Source organism: Solanum lycopersicum, chromosome 7 (genome assembly GCF_036512215.1).
Source record: "Solanum lycopersicum chromosome 7, SLM_r2.1".
In the NCBI taxonomy this organism is placed as follows: Eukaryota; Viridiplantae; Streptophyta; class Magnoliopsida; order Solanales; family Solanaceae; genus Solanum; species Solanum lycopersicum.
Window position 1 is genome coordinate 31,648,591 of NC_090806.1, and position 12,260 is coordinate 31,660,850.

A 12,260-nucleotide genomic window follows, 5' to 3' on the forward strand; every position below is an offset into this window, starting at 1 on the left:
AAGCTCGAATTCTAATGGTCCCCTGCAGAGTCGTCATCTGTCACGCCCCTTTTTTTCTTCTCTCTCAATATTTTGATTTTTTATTGTTTGAAAGAAAAAGAGTTTTTTCCAATTAATGTGACATTTTGAAAAGAGATAATTATTATTTAGAGTCGCCACTTGGAATGAGTTTTGGTGTTCCAAGTCACCTTATTTGAATACCTAATCAAAAGGAAATTTGACTCTATTTTATTGGTCTACGAACTACAAATTCGGGTAAGGAATTCTGTTGATCGAGGGGAAGGTGTTAGGCACCCCTCGAGTCCTGTGGTTCTAGCACGCTCACTTTATTGACTTTAGTATGACTTAAGTTATTTTTTGGACATTATATTATTTAATTAATAATAAAATTGTTATTTAACCTTAAATTTATTTTAAACTTATTTGAAATTGGCTTATTTATTTTAAATGGTTGTAATTTAATTTATTTATTTTTTACTATGCGTCTATTAATTTTAATCATGAAACATCTATATATATATATATATATATTGTTTATATTTGTATTTTTTATTTTTTTAATGTTATTATAGATTTTTTTTACAAATTAGAGTTGGTGTGGAAAAGAGATTTTGAGTTCAAGATAATTTAGGAATATATATATATTTATTTATTAGATAAAAAATAAGAAAAATAAATAAATTTTATAAGATTTGAAGTTAGTTCTTATAAATAAATTCTAAATAAATTAGGAATGTTTTATTTTAAATTTTTTATATATATATATTATAATTTTCTGTAAAATTTGTGACTCTCTCTTTTTTTAATTTATTTTATCATTATTTTTATTTTATTATTATTTTATAAAGTTTGTCTTCTTTTTTTTTTTTCAATAATTGTTGTTACCTTTTTGTTACGTTCTTTTTTTTTTTCATTCATTTTTTTCTTGTTTTTTTTTATTCTGCTTCTCGCTTCATTTTTGTTTGTTTTTATTTTATTTTAGATTTTATATATATATATATATATATATATATATATATATATTATTCTTTTTTTCTTCTGTAAGTTTGTTTCTCTCTTTTCCTCTTTTCTTTTTATTTTATTTTTTTGCTATTATTTTTTATTATTTTTTTTAGGTTCATGTTATTATTTTTTTAATTATTATTATTATTATTATCTCTTTTATGCTTTATTTTTGTCTTATTATCTTTACTTATTTTTTTTTATATTTTTTTTATTGTAGCATTCTGTTTTTTATTACTTTTTTTTTTGTTACACTTTATTTTCAATTTTGTTGTAATAATTTTTTTCCTTTGCTTTTTCTTATACTTTTTCTACACATGGTTTCTGTTTTACTTTTTTTACTATTATGGTTTTTTTTTATTACTCTTTTTCATTATTTTTAATTTTAGTTATGACTCTGATTAATATTAACATATTCTCTCAATGATAAACTTTTAATAATTCGAATTAGATAACCACCTTATTGTAATGACCTGTTTAGTCGTTTTGAGCAGCAAATTTTAATTCTGGAAAAACAGGCTGAGACGACGGAACCCACGACGGACCGTCATGGGCATGACGGACCGTCGCAGGGTCTCGTTTCAAAACACTTAGAAAATCTGAAATTGGGTACTGATAATCGACTCTCTGAACTTCGTGACGGAATGGCAGGACGGACCGTCACAGGTGTGACGGACCGTCACAGACTCTTCAGAGAAATTGAGTCTCTGAACTCTGTGACGGGCAGCAGGACGAACCGTCGCAGGCGCGACGGGCCGTCACAGACTGCGAAATCCCAGTCTGGGTCGGATTTCTTTATACGTTTTAAGAGACGTTTTGGACTATTCCTACTTTAATTATAAAGTTAGAGGGTTAATGTTAATAAGTCTAATTACATGGGGGTTAAAAGAGGTAACCTTAAGTTAATTAGTGAGTTATTATTGCCATCTTTTCTTCTTAATTATATACTAATTAGGGTAAAAGAAAGAGGGTTTGAATAAAGAAAATAGAAAGAACAAGAGAGAGAGGGAGAATCGAACGATGAAGAAAGAAGAACAAAGCTTTGGGAATTTGCTTGCTTGATCACTAGTCTTCGGTGGAGGTAGGTTATGGTTTTTATACTATTCGTAGTAAACTCTTAATAGCGAATGATATGTATGGGTTGTATTGTAAACCCTTCTATATGCTTAATTGTATGCTTGCATGAATGTGATTATGTAATTGTGATAAAATAAGCATGATGAAGCTATTGAATCCTAAATCTTGAAAAAGAAACCCTAATCTACTTTGTTAATAATGATGCCTTGGTATAAAGGAAGGCTTGATGAACGAAAGTAGTGAGATTAGGGGATCGGAGTGTCACGTTCCAACACCAGGATAGTATATGGATCGGGTGCCACGTTCCGGTACCAGGATAGTATATGAGGATCGGAGTGTCACGTTCCGACACCAGAATAGTATATGGATTGGGTGCCACGTTCCGGTACCATGATATTATATGAGGATCGGGTGCCACGTTCCGGTACCAGGATAGAATATGGATCGGTTGTCACGTTCCGACACCAGGATAGAATGAGGATCGGAGTGTCACGTTCCGACACCAGGACAGTATATGAGGAGCGGGGTGTCACGTACCGGCATAAGAGGAATAAAGATAATGAATCTTGAAAGATGTTAATATACTCAATCTAATGAACCTAATTTCCAAATGAGTATGATGAGGAGGCGTGAGTCCTCATTGATGAGCTTGGTGTTGTAACAAAGGGTTATGGTAATTGTAAATGCTGCATGCTAAGGATATTAGTTGATTTTATGATATTGCTTAATATATACTGTTTTCTATTTTGAGTTGGCCGATGATACCTACTCAGTACTTGTGTTTGTACTGACCCCCTACTTTTATGTTTTCTTCTTGTTTATTTGTGAGTGCAGCAAACGTACCGTCATCTTCAACTCAACCGCAATTCTAGCCAGTCTTCGTCACATCGGATCTTCAGGGTGAGCTAATGCTTCTAGCTTGGACTGGATCTTCTTCCTCATGTCTTGATGCCTTGAAGTTCTGGCATGGACTAGCTTTTACTTGTTTTAGCTTTTAGAATACTCTTAGTTTAGTAATTTGATCATAGATGTTCTTGTGATGATGACTTCCAGATTTTGGGGAATAATAGATGTTGAATTTTAGAAGTTAATGAATTGGTTTTATTTAATGAGTTTAAGTCTTCCGCATTACTTTCTGTTGATATTATATTGAAATGTTAAGGTTTAGATTGGTTGGTTCGCTCACATAGGAGGTAAAGTGTGGGTGCCAGTCGCGGCCGGATTTGGGTCGTGACAAACTTGGTATCAGAACATTAGGTTCGTTGGTCTCATCACACAAGAACAAGTCTAGTAGAGTCTTAAGGAACGGTAGGGGGACGCCTTTACTTTTCTTTGAGAGGCTATAAGACTTTAGGAAAATTCCATTCTTTCTTTCTTTCTTTCGTGCTACTACTTGAATCCAATTGGTATCTAGGTGATACTAATTGGTATCTGACCATCTTCACTCTCTTTCGCAGATGGTTAGAACTAGAGCAACGACTACGCCAACACCAACACCAGCACCAGCAGGACAGGGTGCGTCTGAGCCAGCCACTGGGGATGTAGCTCGAGGAAGAGCAGCGACAAGAGGCTGTGGTAGAGGTTGTGGGAGGACGTCCTCTAGGGGAAGAGGACGAGCACCTAGCCCATCTGATACTAGGGCAGTGACTCCTCCAGCGACTGAGGAAGTAATAAGAGAAGGGGAGGATGGGGAAAATGAACAAGTGCAGAATGAGGGATTGCCACCCCAACCTATCCCAGAGATGATCAATCAGGTTCTCGCTTATCTTAGTGGGTTGTCTGATCAGGGTCAGGCACCTCCAGTGTTTTCTGCACCAACACCTCCGGTTTCAGAGGTACAACATGCAGCCACTATGGCTCCTCGTATGGATGCCTCATTGGACATAGGCATGTTTCCACGTCTGACTACTGGGCCTATAATGACAAATGATCAGCATGAACTTTTCAGTAAGTTATTGAAATTGAAACCTCCAGTCTTCAAGGGTGCTGAATCTGAGGATGCTTACGATTTTTTGGTTGACTGTCACGAGATACTACACAAGATGGGTATAGTAGAATGGTTTGGTGTTGAGTTCGTGAGTTATCAGTTTCAAGGGAACACCAAAATGTGGTGGCGGTCACATGTTGAGTGTCAACCAATAGAGGCACCACCTATGACTTGGGCCTCATTCTCTAGCTTGTTTATGGAGAAGTATATCCCTCGAATTTTGAGGGATAGGAAAAGGGATGAGTTCTTGAGCCTAGAGCAAGGTAGGATGTTGGTTACTGCATATGAGGCTAAGTTTCGTGCATTATCCCGGTATGCCACCCAACTGTGTTTCAGTCCACAAGAGCGGATTCGCCATTTTGTGAAAGGGTTGAGATTAGAGTTGCGGATTTCAGCCTTACAGGTAGCGGCTACAGCGAAATCTTTCCAAGAAGTGGTAGACTTTATGGTAGAAGTGGAAGGAGTGAAGCGAGATGACTTCACTATGGCATCGACGTCAAAGAGGTTTCGAAAGGGAGGTGAGTTTAATGGTTCTTATTCTAGATGACAGGGTTCCGGAGGTTACTCAATTCCACCCATTCAGTCTTCACTACAGACCGTAGTTGGGGGTCCACCTCAGACCGGTCAACACTTCTCTGAGAGACCTATGCTTGAACCCAGAGAGTGTTATGGATGTGGGGAGATCGGACACATTAAGAGGTATTGTCCAAAACAGAGTTACAAACCTCCAAATGTTAGAGGTAGAGGTGGTTATGGAAGAGGTCGTCATTCTGGAGGACGTAGTGGTCGAAGTAATGGTGGTCACCAAAACGGTCGGGGTGATGGGCAAACTGGAGCCACTACATCACAACATGGTAGGGGCAACGGACAAACAAACAAAAGGGCCCATTGTTACGCTTTCCCTGGGCGGTCAGAAGCGGAGACATCAGATGCTGTCATCACAGGTAATCTTTCGGTTTGTGATTGCATGGCTTCTGAATTGTTTGATCCTGGAAACACATTTTCTTATGTATCTTCTTCATTTGCTAATGGTCTAAATTTAGCTTGTGAATTACTTGACATACCTATTCGTGTTTCTACTTCGGTGGGTGAGTTTGTGATAGTTGAAAAAGTATATAGGTCTTGTTTGGTGAATTTTGTGGGGAGCAATAGTTATGTAGATTTGGTTATCTTAGAAATGGTTGACTTTGATGTAATTCTGGGTATGACTTGGCTTTCTCCGAATTTTGCGATCTTGGATTGTAATGCTAAAACGGTGACATTAGCCAAGCCTGGGACAGATCCGTTAGTTTGGGAGGGTGACTACACTTCCAATCCGGTGCGTATCATCTCCTTTCTTCGTGCTAAGAAAATGGTTAGTAAAGGGTGTTTAGCCTTCTTGGCACATCTCAAGGATGATACTACCCAAGTACCTTCGATTGAGTCGATTTCGGTGGTCCGTGAGTTTCTGGATGTGTTCCCTGCAGATCTTCCTGGTATGCCACAAGATAGGGATATTGACTTATGTATTGATCTTGAACCGGGTACTCGCCCCATTTCTATACCCCCTTATAGAATGGCTCTCGCGGAGTTAAGAGAATTAAAGGCACAACTTCAAGAGTTGCTAAGCAAAGGCTTTATTAGACCAAGTGCATCTCCTTGGGGTGCTCTGGTTTTGTTTGTGAAGAAGAAAGATGGGAGTTTTCGGATGTGCATAGACTACCGGCAGTTGAACAAGGTAACCATAAAGAACAAGTATCCTCTTCCTCGCATTGATGACTTGTTCGATCAGTTACAAGGTGCTTGTGTCTTCTCTAAGATTGACTTGAGATCCGGTTATCATCAATTGAAAATACGGGCAATGGATGTGCCAAAGACTGCTTTTAGAACCACGTATGGGCATTACGAATTTGTAGTGATGTCTTTTGGTCTTACGAATGCCCCTACTGCTTTCATGAGCTTGATGAATGGGATTTTTATGCCATATCTGGATCTCTTTGTGATCGTATTCATTGATGATATATTGGTATACTCAAAAAGTAAGGAGGAACATGAAGAGCATTTGAGAAGGGTATTGGAAATGTTGAGGAAGAAAAAGCTTTATGCCACATTCTCCAAGTGTGAGTTTTGGCTAGATGCAGTGTCCTTCTTGGGGCATGTGGTTTCTAAGGACGGGGTGATGGTTGATCCTTCTAAGATTGAGACAGTGAAGAATTGGGTAAGACCTACTAATGTGTCAGAAATAAGGAGCTTTGTTGGGTTAGCTAGCTACTACCGCCGATTTGTCAAGGGATTCTCTTCTATTGCTTCCCAACTGACTAACTTGACTAAGAAAAATGTCCCATTCGTATGGTCAGATGAGTGTGAGGAAAGCTTTCAGAAGCTCAAGACTCTGTTGACTACTGCACCAATTCTCACCTTGCCAGTGGAAGGTACGAATTTCATTGTCTATTGTGATGCATCCTATTCGGGTTTGGGTGCAGTGCTAATGCAAGAGAAGAATGTGATTGCTTATGCTTCAAGACAATTAAAAGTGCATGAACATAACTATCCAACTCATGATTTGGAATTGGCCGCGGTAGTATTTTCATTAAAGCAATGGAGACACTATTTATATGGGGTTAAATGTGAAATATACACGGATCATCGTAGCCTACAATATGTCTTTACTCAGAAACATTTGAACTTGAGACAGAGGAGATGGATGGAACTACTGAAGGACTACGACATCACTATTTTGTATCATCCGGGGAAGGCGAATGTTGTAGCGGATGCTTTAAGTAGAAAGGCGGGAAGCATGGGAAGTCTAGCTCACTTGCAAGCCTCTAGACGCCCATTGGCTAGAGAGGTTCAGACTCTAGCTAACGACTTGATGAGATTAGAAGTAAATGAGAAGGGAGGATTGTTGGCTTCTGTGGAGGCAAGATCTTCCTTTCTTGACAAGATTAAGGGAAAGCAGTTTAATGATGAAAAATTGATCCGGATCCGAGATAAAGTGTTGCAAGGAGATGCTAAAGAAGCGACAATCGACGAGGAAGGTATTTTGAGGATTAAGTGAAGGGTATGTGTACCCCGTGTCGATTATTTGATCAACACTATTCTGATAGAGGCTCATAGTTCAAGGTATTCGATACATCCGGGTGCAATCAAGATGTACCGTGACCTAAAGCAACACTTTTGGTGGAGTAGAATGAAGCGTGATATTGTGGATTTTATTGCCAAATGTCCAAACTGTCAACAAGTAAAGTATGAACACCAAAGGCCTGGAGGAACACTTCAGAGAATGCCCATTCCGGAATGGAAATGGGAGAGAATCGCAATGGACTTCGTGGTTGGTCTTCAAAAGACGATGGGTAAGTATGACTCTATTTGGGTGATTGTTGATAGGTTAACTAAGTCCGCTCATTTCATTCCGGTCAAGGTGACTTACAATGCAGAGAAGTTAGCCAAAATCTATGTCTCAGAAATCGTTCGATTGCATGGGGTTCCACTATCCATCATATCAGATAGAAGTACGCAGTTTACTTCTAAGTTTTGGAAAACATTGCATGCGGAATTGGGTACTAGGTTGGACCTTAGTACCGCGTTCCATCCTCAGACCGATGGTCAGTCTGAGCGAACGATTCAAGTGTTGGAGGATATGCTTCGTGCGTGTGTGATAGAATTTGGTGGCTATTGGGATAACTTCTTACCCTTAGCGGAGTTTTCATACAATAATAGCTATAACTCAAGCATTGATATGGCTCCATTTGAAGCATTGTATGGTAGGAGATGTAGGTCCCCCATTGGTTGGTTTGATGCATTCGAGGTTAGACCTTGGGGTACTGATCTTTTGAGGGATTCGATAGAGAAAGTGAAATCTATTCAAGAAAAGCTTCTAGCGGCGAAAAGTAGGCAAAAAAGAATATGCAGATCGAAAGGTTAGAGACTTAGAGTTCATGGAGGGTGAATAAGTCTTGTTGAAAGTTTCGCCAATGAAAAAGGTGATGCGGTTTGGTAAAAGAGGCAAGCTAAGCCCAAGGTACATTGGTCCCTTTGAAGTACTTAAGCGAGTAGGGGAGGTGGCTTATGAGTTAGCCTTGCCTCCAGGGCTGTCCGGAGTGCATCCGGTATTCTATGTGTCGATGTTGAAAATATACCATGGGGATGGAAACTACATTATCCGTTGGGATTCAATTTTGCTTGATGAGAATTTGTCTTACGAGGAGGAACTTGTTGCCATTCTAGATAGAGAAATTCGCAAGTTGAGATCAAGGGAGATTGCATCCATCAAGGTTCAATGGAAGAATCGACCCGTTGAAGAAGCCACTTGGGAGAAGGAGGCAGATATGCGAGAAAGATACCCACATCTGTTTACAGATTCAGGTACTCCTTTTCGCCCTTGTTTCCTTCTTGTGATCGTTCGGGGACGAACGATGGGTAAATTGGTATCTATTGTAACGACCTGTTTAGTCGTTTTAAGCAGCAGATTTTAATTCTGGAAAAACAGGCTGAGACGACGGAACCCATGACGGACCGTCATGGGCACGACGGACCGTCGCAAGGTCTCGTTTCAAAACACTTAGAAAATCTGAAATTGGGTACTGAAAATCGACTCTCTGAACTTTGTGATGGAATGACAGGACGGACCGTCACAGGTGTGTCACACCGTCACAGACTCTTCAGAGAAATTGAGTCTCTGAACTCTGTGACGGGCAGTAGGACGGACCGTCGCAGGCGCGACGGGCCGTCACAGACTGTGAAATCCCAGTCTGGGTCGGATTTCTTTATACGTTTTAAGAGACGTTTTGGACTATTCGTACTTTAATTACAAAGTTAAAGGGTTAATGTTAATAAGTCTAATTACTTGGGGGTTAAAAGAGGTAACCTTAAGTTAATTAGTGGGTTAATATTGCCATCTTTTCTTCTTAATTATATACTAATTAGGGTAAAAGAAAGAGGGTTTGAATAAAGAAAATAGAAAGAACAAGAGAGAGAGGGAGAATCGAACGAGGAAGAAAGAAGAACAAAGCTTTGGGAATTTGCTTGCTTGATCACTAGTCTTCGGTGGAGGTAGGTTATGGTTTTTATACTATTCGTAGTAAAATCTTAATAGCGAATGATATGTATGGGTAGTATTGTAAATCCTTCTATATACTTAATTGTATGCTTGCATGAAAGTGATTATGTAATTGTGATAAAATAAACATGATGAAGCTATTGAATCCTAAATCTTGAAAAAGAAACCCTAATATACTTTGTTAATGATGATGCCTTGGTATAAAGGAAGGCTTGATGAATGAAAGTAGTGAGATTAGGGGATCGGAGTGTCACGTTCCGACACCAGGATAGTATATGGATCGGGTGCCACGTTCCGGTACCAGGATAGTATATGAGGATCGAAGTGTCATGTTCCGACACCAGGATAGTATATGGATTGGGTGCCACGTTCCGGTACCAGGATAGTATATGAGGATCGGGTGCCACGTTACGGTACCAGGATAGAATATGGATCGGGTGTCACGTTCCGACACCAGGATAGAATGAGGATCGGAGTGTCACGTTCCGACACTAGGATAGTATATGAGGAGCGGGGTGTCACGTACCGACACAAGAGGAATAAAGATAATGAATCTTGAAAGATGTTAATATACTCAATCTAATGAACCTAATTCCCAAATGAGTATGATGAGGAGGCGTGAGTCCTCATTGATGAGCTTGGTGTTGAAACCAAGGGTTATGGTAATTGTAAATGCTGTATGATATTAGTTGATTTTATGATATTGCTTTATGATACCTACTCAGTACCTGTGTTTGTACTGACCCCCTACTTTTATGTTTTCTTCTTGTTTATTTGTGGAGTGCAGCAAACGTACCGTCATCTTCAACTCAACCGCAATTCTAGCCATTCTTCGTCACATCGGATCTTCAGGGTGAGCTAATGCTTCTAGCTTGGACTTGATCTTCTTCCTCATGTCTTGATGCCTTGAAGTTCCGGCATGGACTAGCTTTTACTTGTTTTAGCTTTTAGAATACTCAGTTTAGTAATTTGATCATAGATGTTCTTGTGAAGATGACTTCCAGATTTTGGGGAATAATAGATGTTGAATTTTAGAAGTTAATGAATTGGTTTTATTTAATGAGTTTAAGTCTTCCGCATTACTTTCTGTTGATATTATATTGAAATGTTAAGGTTTAGATTGGTTTGTTCGCTCATATAGGAGGGAAAGTGTGGGTGCCAGTCGTGGCCAGATTTTGGTCGTGACACTTATACTTATTTTAAAGATAATTTTTTAATTCAAATAACGTGTTAAAAAAATTTGAAATCTATTACACATAAGTTTTTTTAAATTACTTAATCAATTAAAAACTTTAGTTTACATTCTAATCTAACAAGTTTATAAATTTTATTTATTTATTTTTTAATGAAAAATTAGGCTCCAGAAAAACATTAGCTATTAAATATCACAAAATAAATCCTAATATAAATTGCATCTAAAAAAATAACAGACACAAATAATAATGCAAAAAAAATGTATGATAGATCTTTTCTTTTATATTATTTTTGTTAGCAAGAAACATTTTCTTTTTTTTTTTCGTTTTTCATATCGAGAAAAAAAAATCTTAACATACATCACATATTGATATTGCATAATAATAAATACGATTCAAAGAATTTCATATTATTAGATTCAAATTTTCATACAACATTACATTTAAATAATGCGAGAGTTTAGAATCACCTCGCTGTGAAGATGGATATCATGAAAAATAACTTCTATGATCTATTGATTTGAGCCACGAATTTGGAACCACGACAAAAAAACTCTAACTCTGACCTAATTTTCAAAAGAATGACTCACTTTTTTTCATATATTTTCTCTCTGTATTTCTCTTTATCTCTTTACATCTGTGTGTTCTCCTCTCTCTCTTTTTGCATCTCTCTCTATATTTTTTCTTCTCAACTGAACGTATTTTTTTTAAATATTTTTGGTTGAGAGTAAGGTGCTAATTAAAAGGAACGTAATAGAGTGGGATTAGGATATAATTTAAAGTATTGTTGAGGGAATTATGGTTGAAAAATAATTAAATAATTATCCTACTAAATCACAATAATAGTAAAATAGTTTTTTGGGAGTTTGAGGTTAATTAAGATAAGGAGGAGGTAATTTAAATATTTAGGATTTTTCTTTTTCTTTTTTTTTTCTACCATTATTTTTTAAACTAATTAAAAGTTGAAGATTTAAAACAAATATCATAAATTCATAATTTTTTATTATTAAAGTAATTTACACAATTTATTTATTTTTATTTTATTTTCAATATAACTTTTTTTTTATAATTGGTGTTAAATTTTTATATTTTGGTAAAAAATTAGGTGTTCACACAAATCAAGAACGCAATGTGTGAAAATTCAAAAAAGAATACTTCGATCTTGTTACGACATTTTGGAATATGGGAAAATGTTGTTATATATGAGCATACAAAAGTGATTGGATAGTGGTTGGGGAAAACATTTCGTTCATGAATCTTATTTCAGTAATTTTCAGCATGAGCTGGGTATTGATTAATCGAAAAAAATATCGATATTAGATATGTTGTTGAAGGTAATTCGTCTCCATTGTGTATTCGAACTGATATGGGTTTAAAATTGTACATAGAAATAAAAAACATGAGGTTGGATTCAGAACGTATCCTCTATGCATTGATACTTCATATAAAGGTGTTGAAGAGATACTGAATTTCGATGCAACAAGAGGTGTCATCATGTGTGTTGAAGAGATACTAAATTTAACGACCTATTTAGTCTTTTTGAGCAGCAGATTTTATTTCTGAAAAAACTGGCTGAGACGACGGATCCCACGATGGACCGTCATGGGCACGACGGACTGTCGAGGGGGTCTCGTTCCAAAACACTTAGAATTCTGAAATTTGGGTACTGAAATCGACTCTCTGAACTTCGTGACGAAGTGGCAGGACGGACCGTCACAGGCATGACGGACCGTCACTGGCCCTTCAGTAAATTTCAGTCTCTGAACTTTACGACGACTCAGTAGGACGGACCTTCGCAGGCACGACGGTCCGTCACAGGCTGCGTAATCCCAGGCGGGGTCGGATTTCTTTAAATGTTTTAAGGGACGTTTTGGACTATTCCTGCTATAATTATAAATTTAGTGGGTTAATGTTAATAATTTAACTACTTGAGGGTTAAAAGAGATAACCTTGAATTAATTAA